The sequence below is a fragment of the Anguilla anguilla genome, chromosome 9 (genome assembly GCF_013347855.1).
Source record: "Anguilla anguilla isolate fAngAng1 chromosome 9, fAngAng1.pri, whole genome shotgun sequence".
Taxonomy (NCBI): Eukaryota; Metazoa; Chordata; class Actinopteri; order Anguilliformes; family Anguillidae; genus Anguilla; species Anguilla anguilla.
Window position 1 is genome coordinate 37491351 of NC_049209.1, and position 18601 is coordinate 37509951.

The 18601-nt window shown below is 38.1% G+C and overlaps 1 protein-coding gene across 2 annotated transcripts in view; it reads left to right on the top strand.

The window, feature by feature from the left end:
• Positions 1–18601, top strand: part of rb1 (retinoblastoma 1) — a 199872-nt gene that overhangs the window by 160352 nt on the left and 20919 nt on the right. The window lies entirely within an intron of this gene.

An 18601-nucleotide genomic window follows, 5' to 3' on the forward strand; every position in this document is an offset into this window, starting at 1 on the left:
TTGGCTTGATTGACAATTCATTTATTCAGTAGGTGAGAGTATAAGCTTTCTAACATGTCTGATTTTTCTTTTGGAATAGTGTTTTATAGGTCAGCGTAACCGAAAATTTTCTTATCTGCCAATGTCTAAATAAATAAAACGGTAGGCTGCTCTGCGCGTAGGTCGCGACTTGATATCTTGTCTTTTGTTTAGTTTTTTCTCAATGTCGTATTTATTATTTGAAATGTGTATTTATGTGTTATTATTCTATCTGTCTCTGAGGCGCTCCGAAATGTGCATTCTCTGCTAAGCTGAGCCATGGATTGGTATAGGTTTGTGTCTGATGTAGTGTTGCACGGTACACCGAAACTTAAGCACTTTTTCGGTACTTAAAAAAAAAAAAAAAAAAAAAAAAAAAAAAAAGGAACGGTTCGGTATTAGAATTTTCTGACGTTCGGTAGTTTTGCGTCAAATGTAAAAGCCAGGGAAAAGTGTCTCCCGCATTACCGATTGAGAGGATGAAAAGTGTAATTTGTGTCAGATTCTTCGCTAGATTGGCAAGTGAGGTGACATGCGCTTGTGCATTTTCTGTCATTGATACAGTGCAAGCTTAGACTCAGTTCACTTCAGTAGCAATAGCTGTTCTAATTTGTACATATTTTATAATAGGAAGATGCTGTATTGTTATTAAAATATGCTGTTTTTAGATCTATTTAAAAGTGAAAGACCTGTTTAAAGATAATTTACTTTACAATTGTTTAATTTTTGAAATATATTTAATATAGTTTTCTATGGTTTAGTGTTGTAACACTATAGACCTATGCTTATTAATATGTTGAACAGGCTTCAACTTAAAGGTTGTTAATAAACCAGGTTTTTAATAAACCGTGAATTTGAAAATGAGGTGGACATTTCGTTTCTGATCAATTAAGGTAATTTCAGTATTGTTAGGTACCAAGTATTGAATCAGTATCGTTTCAGTTTCAATTATCGTGATACTAAACCTGGTATCGGTATCAAAGTCAAAATTTTGGTATCGTGTCAACACTAGTGTGACACCTGTTTTAGTTGCGGCATGGAAGCGCTGCAGCTGTACATACACGCAGGGCCATATGTGTTATGACATCCCATCTAAGTGTTACGACATAGTAAAGGCCTTTACGGGAAGCGGCCAGGATACATCCGTGGCGACGCAACTAAGTCATCCGACAGCACAAAATTGGCTATAAGTTATCAATATTTTATACAATCATCATGATATTCAGTAGATATGTTGGGTGAAGGCATATGATCATGAGAAAAAAGCCAATTTATAATCGCTCCATAGGAGGCGCGATGGTGCCAATGCTTGGACCCCTCCCAACGCCGCTTGCGGCTTTAATTTACATTGTTACTTGTTACTTTAAAGTAATTTATTACAGTTGTCACCCTGCCTGTTTTCTTGGATCTGAATTGATAACAGATTTTAAAGTGGGGAAAACAAGACATTTTACAGCAGTGTAACTATAGACTGTAAAGTTGGGTAGTAGGTGGAAATTTAGGAAACCTAGCTAGCTTACTAATGTAAATGGAGGTTAACATTTCCTAACAATGTTTTAGCTAGAGCAGTGATGCACAAACTTGGGTCGCGGGAGATATCTATCGGGTCATGAGTAACCCCAGATTTACACCAAACACGGCATAACCGCAGCACTCTTGCCAAAAGTCATTTATATGAGCGGGCGACCCACATAATTCCTACTGCACTCTGCTAGGAAGTGTCAATTAACCAAACTGCTTATAATAATTGTCCTTGATGCTCGGGCTTTGTTAGCAAGTTTTTGTTTTTGCCAGTGGTGCACATTATGGGTCGGTCAGGAGATTGTAGGTCACGGGGATAGCTAATGAAATTATGCCTATATGAAAAAAAAAGTTAATATCTGTGTTTGTACAAATAAATGCTTAAGAAGAAATAAAAATAGTCAAACACTCTTTATTTTTTGCAACTGTGACAGTACTTCATATGATCTCATAAATGCCTGCTATGATTCTGACTGGTGCACTAATCCTACTACATTCCACAATGAGATGGCACCAATTCTACCTTGCTCATACTATGGGTAATCGCAATCTGGTCTTTTTGTTTTATAACATTATTGAAATACTCATAGCTCATTTGTTTAACTTGTTGGTGTAAACGCCTAGCACCCATGACGCCGGTGTCCTGAGATTGCTCAACTCAGACATTCTGCGCTCCTACAACCAAATTATGAGTTGAAAACACAAACTCTATGTTCTAGCTTTATCAGTAGACGATTCAGGACAATGATGTTGAATATGTTTCGCAGTGCTACCATTGTCGCACTGATCATGCATTTACACCCCCTCCCTGCAGTCTTATCTGTAACTACACCCCCCCCCCCCCTCACATGACACACTGGACAATAGTGTCTATCTGGGCATGGACATGTATAAAAACTTTATTTTACCACTAAAAATTTGTATTCCATCATAGCAGCAAGATAAAGCCAACAATAGCTGAAGGTATGCCAGTACAGCAGTGAAAAACACTGCTCACTGAACACTGAAATAAACAAGTGGAATTTTTCAGAAATTATTCCATGTCATTCTGTTGTCAATATCTGCAACTAAATATGGAATAAATATATTGGTAGATGTCCAATATATTGTACATCTACCAATATAGAGATGTCCCTTTCGAGACTGAGTGCTCATATATTGTCTTGAACAATCCGTTTGTGAAATATGTGCTCATTTGTGACGCCTGGGTACCTTCCAAAATAGCTGTGCTTAATACCACACGTTGTTTACGCTGTTGTCGCCCTTTGTAATACAATCAGGCTTGATCAACGATTAATCTATCCAATAGTTGACAGAATAAGCTTTCTAACTATGTATAACATGTCTAATATTATTTTTGTAATAGTGTTTTATAGCTCAGTGTAACCAAATGTTTTGTCTCATTATAGCTGCAATACTCATTCAGTCTGTGGTAGCAGTAAAAGACACTGCACCTGCGAAACTTATCAATGACATTTGTGATTTCTTGGAAAATATTATTCTTGAGAAATTCTGAGCATGGCTAAGGCATGTTTGGTGGTAGACCTTGCTGATTAAAATTAAGAAATGTATTAAGTTTATGACAAATATTCACGTCTAAACTAAGGACGAGGTTCAACAACCTTAAAAAAAGAAAATGTTACATTCACGGGCAAGTTTATGACAAATATTCACGTCTAAACTAAGGACGAGGTTCAACAACCTTAAAAAAAGAAAATGTTACATTCACGGGCAAGTTGTATTCACAAAAGAAATGAAAGAAAATACTGATCCACAGCTTGTTTCTTCCCGAAATAGTTCCAGAAAACCAAGGTCAAAGACCAAAAACCAAAAGACAGCTGAATATTCCAAAAAGCCAGGGATGGATATGTGAAAATGCCAGGTGAGCTATAAGACAAAAATGTCAGATCTGGCGTACACAAAACACCACACAACATACAACACCAGGCCCAGATGCAAAGTTCAGAATCCTCTGAATGGCAACCGCAGATTTTCCACCCCAGAAGAATGGCCATCGCGACGGATGTTAAGCGCCCAGGAGCTACTTTCTTCCCCCTGACTGGCTCTTACTCTAACTCCAACTCTTACTAGATAAATAGTAATTTAAGCAATTTTTAAACAGTTGTACAAGGGAGGGGGGGCATGCTTGAGAGAGAGGGGGGTCAACCTGGCTGCACTAATTCGGTGAAGAGTGAAGGGGTGGGGGTGTTGTTGCAGACCGGGACTGTCTTGTATGAAAATGAGTAAATTTCCATATTAAAATAGCTTTATGTTTTTGGAAGCTGGGCTAAGCACTATGATATTATCAAAAAATTCCTGATTTTAAGCACTTTATAAAAAGATTAACCCCTTAGCACACATGCCAAATTTGGCATAGACAATCCTTGCCCATTTAGGGGGTACCCTATTTAAAGCTTTATAACTCCAGATGTGAACACCACAGAGACTTTAAAAATGGCTTAAATGAAGCAAGACATTTGTACCATTTACAATACTAACTTGGATTAGTTTATATTCATAAATTTGGAATAAATGAAGTGCCACAAATGCAATTGTCTAGGCAAAATATCTATAATGAATTTGCTTTTTTTTAGTTCGCAATGAAATACTGGGAGATTGCCCATATACATCAGGTTAAAGTAGACATGTCCTGGATCAAAAACTTCTTGACCACAAGTTCATAAAACCTAAGGGTGGATATGTAGATCTACTAAAGGTCTATGAAGCAAAACTAGGCAGTGTATCCAGTGTCTCCAAATATACCAAAAATGTCTAAATTATTCATTGATGTAAATCACAACAAATTCACATTTCACTTCAAATCAACTGTTTTTACTCAAGAAACTCACTGTTGCATCATTTTCAAGTGGTAATTACAAGCTTTCTGTCAGTAAAGTGGTCTAAAATAGCTAGGGGTCCAGAAACATATCCAAAATCTTTCCAAAAAGGAATATAATGCTTTTTGTCCATTGTAAAACATGTACATGAGCCCCTTATGAAGGTTTAAGATTAAACATTGATATCAGATTTAAAAATAATGAAATAATATTGTCACACAATGCACAATCCAAGATGGCCGATCAAGATGGCGGCACAGGTGTTTTAACGTTGTCCTCTTCTTAGCGTCTTTTATGTTTTAACGTTTAACATTTTAACAGGTGTTTTAACGTTTTAACGTTGTCCACTTCTTAGCGTCTTTTATGTTTTCTTTTTTGTTTTCGGTTTAGCTTATGTCTTAAAAATTGATTTTAATCGCGATTTGATCAGTTCTACTAGAAACCGGCAGTTGATAGCCTGTTAAACAATACAATATTAATCAAAACTGACTTAACCCACTTCAACAATGTGGCCAGCTGGGCTGCTCTACCTGTTGAGTAGCCTTGCACTATCATCTCCAGTGGTGAATAGGACAATGGATGACGGTGGATCGGATGTTTCACTGTGGATTACCTCCTCATGCACTGTAACCATGCCCCATTCGGATGTTTCTCCATTTACAACAAACCATTGGATCACAGCGGGGTGTCTCGCTGGTTTGTTTGAGTGTGGTGACGTGTACCTGCGGCACGCACAGCGCCGGATAGGGACCGTGATCTCGGCCCGGTTTGCCTCATCGGTTGTGCACAGATACAGTAGGAGAACTGTTCCAGCAAAGAAGGTCTGGATGATTTTCCTACTTCTTCTATCAGGTAACATCCACCCCAATCCAGGTCCTGAACTGACACAGCTTGAAAATCCGGATGATCTTAAAAACTGCAATGGATTACGTTTCATTCACCTAAATGTTCGCAGTTTAATAAACAAAATAGACGCAATTCGTCTCTGGGCAAAGCTGACTGACTGCGACATTATAGTTTTGTCAGAAACGTGTCTGAAACCCTCGATTTCGAACAATATGATACACATCGATGGATATAATATCTACAGGACAGATCGCGCTAACAAAGGAGGGGGAGTAGCGATCTATGTAAAAGTAACGTTGAACTGCTCCTGTGTCGAATCGATCAGTAAACCAAAGTGCTTCGAACTGTCTGTAATTAAGTTACATCTTCCTAATGGTGCTGATCTTACAGTAGTAGGATGCTATCGCCCACCATCGGCGTCACATGAAGCTGTAGGACTGCTTTCAGACTTCCTTCATACGTTTTCTGACAAGGAGTATGTTTTATTGGGAGATTTAAATTGGGACTGGCTCTCGACGACCTCCAATTCACTTAAGGACATTTGCGACACTCTAAATCTATCGCAACTAATTAACTCTCCAACTCGGTTAAACTCCAAAAACATGGATAAGTCTACATTGCTTGATGTTATTCTCACAAATTCTCCACATAAATACTCTGCAGTTGGAATATTCAGTAATGATGTCAGTGATCACTGTACAATTGCCTGTGTTAGAAACTGCAAACTACCCAAGACTAAGCCCCGTTTTATTTTTAAAAGAAATTATAAACATCTCAATGAACAAGCCTTTGCGCATAATTTGTATAGCCTTTGTATAATAGCGACTTGGACCTTGTTTGTGTAATGGCGGACGTTGACTTGGCGTGGAATTATTTTAAAACAACCTTTTTGCCCCTAATTAATAAGCATGCACCTCTGAGAAGATTTAGAGTTAGTGGTAAAGACAACCCATAGTTTAATGAAACCATCTCATCTTCTATTAGAGAGAGAGATAAGGCATGGGCTAAGGCTAAAAAAAGTAATGATGCCAGTGACTGGGTTCAGTATAGGGCATTAAGAAACAAATGCACAAAATTGATAAAAAATACAAAAAGTGATTACTACCTTCATTTAATAAATGAAAACCTTAATGATCCAAGTAAATTTTGGAAGTTGATTAAATATTCATCAGGGTCTATGACACCCTCTACTCTTCCTGATCTTTTAAAGGTAAATCAAAATGAAATAAAGGGTACGCATAACATAGCAGATGCATTTAATAAGCATTTTATCAATGCAGGCTTAGCCACTCTCTCAAATCTCCCTGTAGATGGTAAAGACAGTGTAGCCACCACCCTAAGTTGCCCGGGAAATAGTTTTAATTTTTCCCCTATTTCTCCCACTCAAGTTTATAAAGCTCTATTGAGTCTTGATTGTAAAAAGTCTGCTGGTCCTGACCAAATTGAGCCTTATTTTTTTTAAATAGCAGCAGATCTGATTGCGGGACCCATTGCCTCCATTTTTAATCTTAGTCTAACCAGCGGTTTGATCCCCAGCTCCTGGAAGTCAGCATTTGTCCTTCCTTTATTAAAAGGAGGAGATCCCTCTGTTCTGGATAATTATCGCCCTATTTCCAGACTATCCGTTATAGCTAAAGTATTTGAATCCCTAGTAAACAAACAGCTAAAACATTTTTTTTCTGATAATAAAATTTTAAGTCAAACTCAGTCAGGTTTTAGACAAGGGCATAGCACTATAACTGCAGCCATATCAGTTACAAATGATATTATTACTGCTCTGGATGATAAAAAATCATGTGCTGCACTTTTTATTGACCTATCCAAAGCGTTTGACTCAGTGGATCATGGTCTTCTCCTGCAAAGACTCAATTGTATAGGATTTAGTAACCCTGTGCTAAGTTGGTTCTCAAATTATCTGACAGGGAGAACTCAGTGTGTGTCTATTGACAATTATAATTCTGTACCTCTAACTGTAAAGGCAGGTGTTCCGCAAGGATCTATTTTGGGACCAATTTTATTTTCTATTTGTATAAATGATCTTGGGGTAGGGTTAAATCCAGCAAAGGTACACCTTTATGCAGATGACACAATTATTTATACTACAGCGCCATCTTTAAAAGTGGCAATGGATTCCCTACAGACTGCTTTTAATTTATTGCAGATGTCACTTGTTAATTTAAAATTGGTTTTAAATTCTAAAAAGACTAAATTTATGATTTTTTCACATTCCCGTTCATCACCCACCCTAGTTCTAACACTAGATGGTACTCAGCTAGAGAGGGTTAGCTCTTACAAATATCTCGGCATCTGGATTGATGACAAGATGACCTTTAGTGTCCATATTGATAGCCTTCTAAAAAAACTTCGACCAAAGTTAGGTTTTTATTTTCGTTTAAAAAAATGTTTTCCTTTTACTGCTAGAAAAAGATTGGTTCAAAGTACTTTTTTGTCAGTATTAGACTATGGTGATGAAATTTATATGCATGCATCTTCATCTCTGTTGAAAAAACTGGATGTAGTCTATCATGCTGCCCTGCGGTTTGTAACTTGTGCAAGTGTACATACGCACCATTGTAACTTATATGAAATGGTTCAATGGACTTCATTGTATTCAAGGAGAAAAACCCATATGTTAATTTTTATTTTTAAAGCTTTACTGGGTAAACTACCGCAGTACATATCCGGCTTACTGAAATATTACTCCAGTAGCCATAACACTAGATCCTCAGAGAAAATTCTCCTCATGGTCCCAAGTATTCGAACAGAACTGGGTAAATCAGCCTTTTCCTTTCATGCCCCGCATGTCTGGAATGAGTTTCAAGGCATTCTTAATCTGAAATCCTTACCCTCTCTTGACATGTATAAAAATATGTTAAAATCTGTTTTTACTGAACAATGTTATTGCTTTTAGCAACAAGTGCCTTTTAGCTCCTGATCCTTGTATGTCTGTTTTTTTATTATTATATTTTTTATTTTTTATTTTTTTATTTTCTTTGGTATGTTTTTAATATGAAACTTTTATTTTCCTGCTGCCATCTTGACCAGGACTCCCTGGCAGAAGAGATATTGTATCTCAATGGGACCTTCCTGGTTAAATAAAGGATAATAAATAATAAATAAATATACAGTACCTAAAAGTGTAATAATGAACTCTTGTATGCATTTCTATACTCTGTACTCTCGTATGTTTTCTTGTATGGGGATGGGAAGAGATGAAAACAATTTACACATTATAATACCACTTACCTATTTAAAGACACTCAATTTCAAAAATAACGTATATAACTGAAATATTTTGAGCAGTAATACTTACATAGCAATGATGAAATTTTATCTGTGTTCTGTAGATAGAGACAGTAAATCAATGATACAGTTCTATCCGATTCTATCCGCGTTTTGCTCCAGAAAACAATGTCAGATAGGTCTATCAGCAAACATATGGCTTAGCTATGCCCAGAAGTCCTCAATAATAATAGTATTTTTCAAGAAATTATGAAAAATCGTTGACAACATTTCATTAGGTGCAGCGTCTTTTACTGCTACCACAGAGTGAATGCATAAGTGAATGCGATAAGAAAATTTTTGGTTACGCTGACCTATAAAACGCTATTCCAAAAGCAGAATTAGACATGTTAAACATTGTTAGAAAGCTTATACTCTCACCTACTGAATAAATGAATTGTCAATCAAGCCAGACTACTAAAAAGGGCAACAATGAGGTAAACAACACGTATGGTATTACGCACAGCTATTTTGGATGGTACCCAGGCATCACAAATGCGCGTATATTTCACAAACGGATTGTCCAAGGCAATATATGACTACTCAGTCTCAAAAGGGACATCTCTACGCATAAAACCAATGGTAAGGTTGTATATTTATTGAATATTTAGTCTCAGATATTGACTGTAGAATGACATGGTATGCTTTTTTAAAACTTTTTTTCTTGTTTATTTCATTATTCAATGAGCAGCGTTTTCACTGCTGTATTGGCATATCTTAGTGCTATTGGTTTATCTTGTTGCTATGACGGAATACGATTTTTGAGTGGTGAAAGAATATTTTTATGAATGCCCAGATAGACGATGTTGTCCATTATGACATGGGAGGGGGCTGTAGTTGCAGAAGAGACTGCAGGGAGGGGGTGCGTGTTAAATGAATGACCAGAGCGACAATGGTGGCACAGCGAAACTCCGTATTCCGCATAGTTGTCATGTATCGTCTACTAATGAAACTAAAACAACACGTTTCTGTTTTTAACTCATACTTTGGTTGCAGTAGAACTTAATGTCTGAGTTCAGCAATCTCGGCACGCTGGCGTGCTGACCACTAGGGGCTTTGCGCTAAGAGGTTACTCACCACAGTGAGTCCGGACCTCGGTTTAACGTCTCATCCGAAAGACGGCATCTTCTACAGTACAGTGTCTCCGTCACTGCACTGGGGCATTGGGGTTTATTTGACCAGAGGGAAGATTGCCTCCCACCAACACCACTTCCAGCAGCAACTCAGTATTCCCACTTGGTCTCCCATCCAAGTACTAACCAAGCCCACACTTGCTTAGCTTCAGCCAGGAGCAGGGTGTATCGTGGTATGACTGCTGGCACAATGTACCTCCATTCCAGCACTTATTGTACTTTTGTCCTAATGTTGTACTTTGTACTGCTCCCTAGTTTGACTTAGCATAGGTTAGGTCAGAATAATGTTCACTGTGTGAACTGGACTGTGTTCTTGGCTATGAATAACTGTACAAAATAAGTATTGTACCTTATCGAAACTGTGTTTTGTAGTTGTTCCAATGACCTTGATATGCACTTTTGTACATCGCTTTGGATAAAAGCGTCTGCTAAATAAATGCAATGTCTGTACAGTAATGTGGCTGAGTTATGGCCATTTAAATAGTGAAAACTTTGTCATTGCTGCAGCACTACCAAGTGGTGAATGAGCGGCAAAAGTACTCCTGCACTAATCCAAATAGCCCTTTTCCACTTTGCCACGTTGTTATGATCTGGTCTTGGGTCAGACCATTACAGGAGGAATGATAAGGGAAATGAGTGAGGAATGGTTAAGGGAAATGTACTGTAACCGACCAGTAACTCTGGTCCGTATCTATCTGTCTAAATCTAACTGGAAGGCTGGCTAAGCTTCAAAGGGTACTCGGCCCAGGGTGGCACTGAGCTTTGGACAATTAGTTGGTAATCTGAAACCAAAAGTCCGAATAGCGTATACCCAACAGAGCTAAAACTCCACCCAGAGTGTGTTCAAAAATAATTACATTACATTTATGACGTTATAATAATTGAAAAATAACCTAGCAAAATTACAAAATTGTGCCCCGATGGAAGGCTTTGTAGTTCAGCTGGGAACACACAGTATACAACGAGCAGAGGGCAACACGAGAGTCGAGGTCGAGAATGAGCGGATGTTCAAAAATGAAATCCAATCAGCAAAGCAAAGGGGCTAGGCAAGAATCGGAATCGAATACGAGGTCAGACACACAAAATCAGGGGGCAAACAAACTAGAAGGGCTAAGGCAAGAATCAGAGTCAAACAAGTCAGATTCAGTCGGCAAACAAATCAGAAGGGCTAGACGGGTATCGGAATCAAACAAAAAAGGGTTGAATACACAAAGTCAAATGGAGCAATCAGTATACACAGCACACCTAACCACGAGTTCAAGCTAGTCTCCACTGATAAGTGGCAACCAGAGTAGCCGGAGATGGAACCGGTCAATCAGATGACAAAATGCACGTAACAGAGATTAATGTAAGCAAACTTATGACTGGTTGTAACACAAGTATCATCAAATTTGAACAGCCTGAAATCCCAAAAATGGGGACAACATCATAACAGCATGATAGCAACTGAATCCGTTCAAAACAATATGATTCAAGCAACTTTCCAGCTTGGGCACAAAATGACCTGTATTCTTTAAATGATTGTCACCAACTTTGTTATAATCAGACAGATGTGCCCTGGGAACTAATAAAAGTTTTGATCATAGAAACCAAGTCTAAAGTTAACAGAATATGTATAATTTATGCATAATTTTTCATTTCAAAAATGAAAATTTAACACTGCGGGCTGACGTCTTCACATGAAAACTTTCTTTATATAACTTATAAAGAAAAGTGGCCCATGACCCAATTGGTCTGACTCCTTTGGAGATGTAGTTTATGGTTTTTCAGAAATATCAATCTGCTGCACTTTATTGGTCCAAGAGATTGTTTGATGTAAGGAGATGAATCTGTGTTTCTGATTCGATCAGTTCAAAAGCTATGATCTTTTAAATGTTGAATGTTTGATTGATCACAATAGCGCTGCCAATGGTACAATTTAAATAGAGATCATAGGGACCCTCAGCCTTCAGTCCTACCAATTTTTATCTGTTTTCGCTAGTCCAAACAGACGATATAAGCCGAAACCCTGGGGAAATAATAATAAATGTAGCTACAAGCAGCAATACACAGAGTCCAAGCACAAACAGCCAATTTTATGCCACTTAACAAATATTGTATCAGTGCCAAAATTACTCAGTGGGCATAGGGAGTGACCGTGCAGCAAGTTTTATAGGTTTCTCCCATGTTGTTTGGACGAAAGTGGGGACAGAGGAAAAGGGCTAATGACACTTTCAGAACCTCATGCCACTGCAGCCCAAGAGATAGATTGGTAGCTTCATTAGCAGAAGGTGTGAGCAAAGTGTATATGTATGTTGCTGGGTGTACAGACATGTTGTCCTTTCTATTTCCCACAGGTTTGGTTTTCTGTAGGGAAATTATTTTAGGCATGCAAGGACGATTGCTGGCTCCTTACAGTTTGACCTTCTTTCTTTTGTTTGTACACCTTTTTCTTGCTAAGGCCCTCTTTGGTTTTGGGTTTCATGTTCTCTGCACTCTGATCTTATTAAAATAACCTCACCTTTGTATGGCCATGTTATCAAACATCAGGTATATGTGTTTTCATATTGAGAATCACCGTTAAACGGCTGGATGCAGTCTATACATGGGTAATTAAGTCATGCTTTAATTTTGTATATCTTGTTAATTAGTAGTATTTGATGGTAATTACAAAAATGCTTTCTAAATCAATCCAACATAACCATCAACGGCAGTCTACTCTTGTGTCCCCTTGATTCTAGAACATTATACATTTTCCTGTAGCAACCACATTGGTTATTCAAATAACCAAACAATGACTGAAAGGGAAAGAATCAAGCATAGTACACTAGTTTGGTTTAAACATTAAATATAGTATAGTTCGTTTAAAGGAAACATACATTGCTAATGATGAATCAGGCAAAATGAGACAACCGTAGTTTGTCAGAATTACATACGATTAAGTGGTGTGCACCCTATAAAGCATCTGAGTTTTCCACTTTTACATTTATGTAGGCTATCAACGATAGTGTATGTGCGTAAATCCACCTCTCATTCCTAGATGGTACAAAAACATGAATTACATATGTAGAACCATATGTACACACATCACCCCATTGTGATACCATAGATAAAACCTTTTAAAATCATATTTAATTCTAGATTACTCTGTAGTCAGTGTACTTACTGGAATGGAAAAAAATAGCTTTTTAGAATATTGGCAAGTTAATGAACCAGGAGATGACCTTCAAATGTAAAGTCTGACTTTACACAGACTTTATTTAGAATTGTATTACGCTGCCAAGTTGCAAAGCACCTGGACGAAATCCTGAAAATAAAAAAGGCCAAACTAAACATCAAGTCATTAGCCTTATCTAAGCGATTACAACCATTCAAAGAGCCATTTCAACAGCTAAACTATTCACAATATCATTGAACGCAACCTATTGCTAAACAAGTAGTCAAACAAATAGCTATGCTGGTAGTAAAGCAAGTAGCTAAGTGAATAGCATTAGTTCAACCTGTAGCTAAGCGAGTAGCCCAGTGAACTGTGTAAGAACTTGAAGGGAAATGTGGTCACGTGGGTCCATTCAATTTTATTCCATTCGATTCAATTTGATTAACGGTTGTGGATTGTAGCTATCCTTGAATAGTGAATTTGTACAGTCTGTTCAACGTGTACCGTTTAGCACTATCGCTTTGCTATATATGTAAAACAATGGTTGTGACAAAGACATAAGTATAAAAGACGCTTGCAGAAAAGCAAAAGAAATATAGTCCAAGAGCCAGGGGGGTCGGTCGGTACCATTTGGAGGGACGATGTCTCAGTGATTTTTTTGAAGGTCCCTAGTGTTGGAAAATGTGTGATAGCATTGCAGCAATGGTAGCTTTCTATGTGCTATCACTCCTTTTTTCCATCCCTCCATCCTTCATTTTTTGTTCATATTTTAAGCCATTTCACAAATATAGCCAGTATAACACAAGCTAACGGATACAAAATACCATCAAACCATATATCATTGGAAAGCTGACAGTCACATCTATCCACTGGACACATTTCCAAGATTCTAAATTAACTGACCTTTGACCTCTAAATCTGTATTAGGGTACATTTGGAACTACCTTTATAATTTGCTTTAAGAAAAGATAAGATAGACTTTATTAATCCCCAGGTGGGGAAATGTGGGTGTTACAGCAGCAGATAAAAACAACATATCACACACAGACATAAAAGACAAAAACACTTTATAACAAACACTAGTTTGATCCCACATTGCTTTCGACAGTTTCTTCAGAAAGGAAATCAAAAAGGCCTTAAAATGGTACATAATAACATGTTCAACTAAAAATAAATCTTTTAATATGGATATCTTAAAGTTTGTGCCACCTGCTTCCTTTGGAATGTTCAGCATAGCATAGGATTCTACACAGAGGTACAGCTAGGTCTTGGAATTGTACCTTTGGTATTAGAAACACCAAATTACTTGCATTACAGGCATTTTTTACATTACAGGCATTTAGCAGACGCTCTTATCCAGAGCGACTTACACAACTTTTTACATAGCATTTTACATTGTATCCATTTATACAGCTGGATATATACTGAAGCAATTCCGGTTAAGTACCTTGCTCAAGGGTACAACGGCAGTGTCCTTACCCGGGAATCGAACCTGCGACCTTTCGGACACTTTTAGATCAGGTCTATAGAATTATATTAACAGACCCATCCATAATTTTGCATATTTCCCCCTCTAGACCCATTTCCAACATGGCTGCCATACAACAGAATAGGGTCCTATTGGCTGGAATTTGCCTAACCATATCTTCATATCTCATTGTTGTAGAATTCCCAATTATGGCTCAAAATGTTTGTAGACATGTAGAAAATACAATCAAATAAGACAGCCAAATGTACAATTTATAGAATTTATTGGAGTGTTTTAGAAAAGATGTGCAAAAAGCAGGGCAAATGATAGATTTTTAAGCTGTTCAGAACCCTACCTCAAGAATATTACATACATAAAAATAAAATATTTGTCTAAATCAGCTGATTGTAATGATGTGCAATTTTATACTACTAAGATTTCTATATGTTTGTGTAACTTGAAAACATTTTTTAATAAGAAATGGCCTAATGTGAATTTCAGACTTTCATGCAATACTCAATGAATTAATACGACACATATCTTTTCTTATTTCTAAAGTAGATACAAAAAACAAAAAAAGCTGTATACAACCTCTTATATTAATTGTTTTTTGTTTAATTTTTGTTCAAATAATGTATATGTTGGTTTGCTGTTGCTGTAAGGCTCCTAATTATAGTCACCTTCAAGGTCAACTTCCTCTACTGTTTCCTCATCTGATGGCTGGTTTCCACAGTGCTGGAGTCTGCACTTCAGCCCATTTGTTATGCATACACATTTTGGTGCCTCACATTTCTTGCTGCAAGTCCATGCTAGCAAATCCAACACCGCTTCTGGTGCTGGCTGGCCCTCCCTCCAGTCAATATCTAGCTTCTCATTTTCCATTTTCCACCCTCTTCCAACAGGGCTGGGTGTCTCTGGATCTTCTTTCAGGCATCTCTTCCACAATGCAGCTTGATAGTTAGCCCGTTTTGCATGTTGTTTTAAAGAGTCTAAACAGGGTGTTAATTAGTGGCTTTCTATCTCCCCTTTCTTTGTGCAGAAGAGATGGTATCTGAGGTTATTGATCTTCAACGCAGAGGCTTTAGGTGCATACAGAAGGCATGTGAAGGTCTCCAGTTAGAGATCCCAATCCTTGCCTAACTCCATGAATGTTTCCTGGACATCGGTTTGGCTCCTCAGTAGCTGAAGGGCGCCAGCCTTCCCTTTTCCAGCAAATGCAGAAATGGAATCGCATCCAGAGAATGCATGATGCCCAATAAGAGCTTTGCAGACGTTGCTCCCCATAGTTGCTCCTATCCTCCCTATATCGATTCATCTGGTGTGAGATCTGCTCCCACATTGAAAAAACAAGGGGTAATCAATGTCAGCATGGAATGGCGGACACATTACAAAAACATCTGTGTCCTCCGAGCTGATCACAACAGCTTTATGGCCTGCTTTTCCTGCATGAGCTGCATGTTGAAGCAGGCGGCTGTGGCTGTTGCGGTTATTTCTGTGGGGAACCCTGAAAAGTGCCAAACACTCGGTGCTGTATAGGTATGGGGGATGCCCCGCCAAGGCGTAACTTGGCTAGATGGCGTACCTGCCATCCCAGTGAGTGTTGTAGAAATTCATCGCATTAGTGCCAAAAGCTCATATTGTGGTAATCAATAGAAGCAGGCAATAATATTTTCCATTTTTCCTGGATCACAAATGTTCTAGGCTGAACAGAACAGAAAAAAATATGACCAAGCATCACTATTCCGATTGCCTTGTCTAGGCGAACTGATCTCTGGTTTAACCACTTAGTGCGAACCCTCTAGTGGTCGGCACGCCAGCGTGCCTAGGTTGTTCAACTCAGACATTTGTTGCTCCTGCAACCAAAGTATGAGTTGAAAACAGAAACACTTTGTTTTAGTGTTATTAGTAGACGATACACGACAACTATGCGAATACGGAGTTCGCTGTGCCACCATTGTCACTCTGGTCATTCATTTAACCCTCTGGGGTCTAAGGGTAAAATGAGGCACCATGGTGATTGTGCCATGCTCTGACATTTGTGTAAATTTCATCAACTTTATATGCAGTGATTCCGAAGTGTTTCATATCTCTGTTTTCGGCACAAACTCAGCTACAATAATATGGCAGCAGTAAGTAGGTCATAATCATATGCGGATTGCAAATTGCTCTAAAAACACACAAACTGTAAACAGTAGTTTTGAACATGCGCATGAATGTTGTAATAAAACCCACTAAACAATTGTAACTAAGATTTTTGGTCACTGAAATATGTTCATCAAGGTCTTGGGTATCAAAAGATGACAAAATATTTTAGCAAATCCAATGAGAAATATAAAATAAATTGCTAAAGGCTAGTGTTGTGACTACTATTTTTCAACACCAGGTGCGAATGGGAGGGCAAATGGCCTTTCTGTAATGAATATGCATTGCGTAGGAGGGTCTGCCAGCTAAGTAGGCTATTCACACCTGGCCGCATGCCTCCCCACCACTAAGACAAAGACTCAGTGAGCCATTTAGAAGACAGAAACAAAGACATCTTTTGATTTTCAGAACATTTGTTGAAGCAAACTATACGCATGGAAAATGAGATGAGACTTGTTCTCTTGCAACGCTTGCGTGGCCTCTTAACTAGCGGTGAACTAGGCGGTGTTTCCTGATCAGCATCTCTGTAAATATGATAAAAACAAAATTGTTAGGAAATGTGACATCAAATCAAACTTTATTTGTATAGCACATTTCCTTCAACAGGTGAAAATTAAATGTGCTTTACAAAAAAGGGGCAAACCACTAACTAGTGTGGGAATTTACGAACGCGCATATTGCTGGATATTCCTACAAGCACAGAGATACGTTGCAATACAGTACACATATTTACCAATATGATCATAAGAAATATACTTACTCATGAAGTTGATCCTCAGCTGGATCAGTTCGCTGTTCGAAATGACACCGCTCTTCATCAGTGTCGGCTTCCGGACGGACCATTTTCCAAAATTAAACGAAATGTTTACCTCAAAAGAAGTGAATGAGGCTACACTTGGACATTCTATCCTGCTTTCGCAGGCTTGTAATTTCTCACATGGATCTCGCATCGCCCCTCCCCTACTCTCCTTCGATAGAGAGTAGTTATAATGTCGTTAACATGTGAATGCGATTTGGGCGGACTTCCTGATGAGCGAAATTCACATAGTAATGAGTAAGGATTAACGAAGCATACATGGTTTAATTAGCCAAATTTAGAACTTTTAAAACAATTCATATCGTTTGCCAATGGGCGCATTGGAAAGTCGCGATTCTAAGGTTTCTGTCAATGTTTTTGTTGCGTCTGTATGATAACAACTCGTGAAGTTAATCATCCAAATAGAAACGAAAGTTCATTTAATCTTGCCGAGCTCCGCCGGCGGAGCTCTCGACCCCAGACGGTTAAGTGGGCAGATATCACAATATGATGGTGAACAGCGACTTGGGCGTGCTCAAAATCTTTGATTTTATTATTTAAAAATTAAATTAAATGTATGATCAAAACACTTAATTTGAGAAATATCTGAAAAACAAAAATTAGAAAATGTGGAAAGTTTTTTAAAATTATTTATTTGTATGATTTGTTCAGTTTTTGCTCTCACTGAAGTTGAGTGAACAGCACATGATGGGGTAAAATTGCCTGCATTTAAGAAAGAAAACTGTAAAATGTATTCAGGTTTATTCTTTAGGTTATTATCATAATAAAAGCTTACTCAACACTAATAAACTTTTTTTGCCATTTTTTTGCCATTTTCTCCCTAATTTATCGTTATACCAATTCCCCGTGTCGACTAGCCACAGTCCTGGTCGATGCGCTATTCTCTGTTGATCTGGGGAGGGTGTAGACTGCCACATGCCGCTTCTGATACATGTGCTCACTGGCTTCCCACCCGTGAACACTGCCAGTTGTGTTCGTAGGAACATCTGACCAAGCCGGAAGTACCGCTGCTGGGGATTGAACCTGGGTCTCTGCGGTGGTAGGCGAGTGCTTATACCTCTACACTTCCCAGACGGCCCTAATAATAAATATTTTGATATGGTCCTGCTCTACAATTTACATGAAAACGGATGGTTTATTTTGAGGACATGAAAGGCACCCTAGACACCCAAGACATCTGTACATGTGTAGACCATGTTTAAGAGTAGTAAGGTGTTTACCTGCTTTTCGGTTGTAGATTGTTAGATGCGTATGTAACTGATTTTTTTATTTTTTATTTAACTAATTAAATGATTTTATTTATGAATTTATTTATTGTATTTAGCATATTCATTGTAAGGGCTTAACTGGATTTTGCTATTCAGAAAAAGGTGTTTTCATTCACTGTATCGTAACACCAAA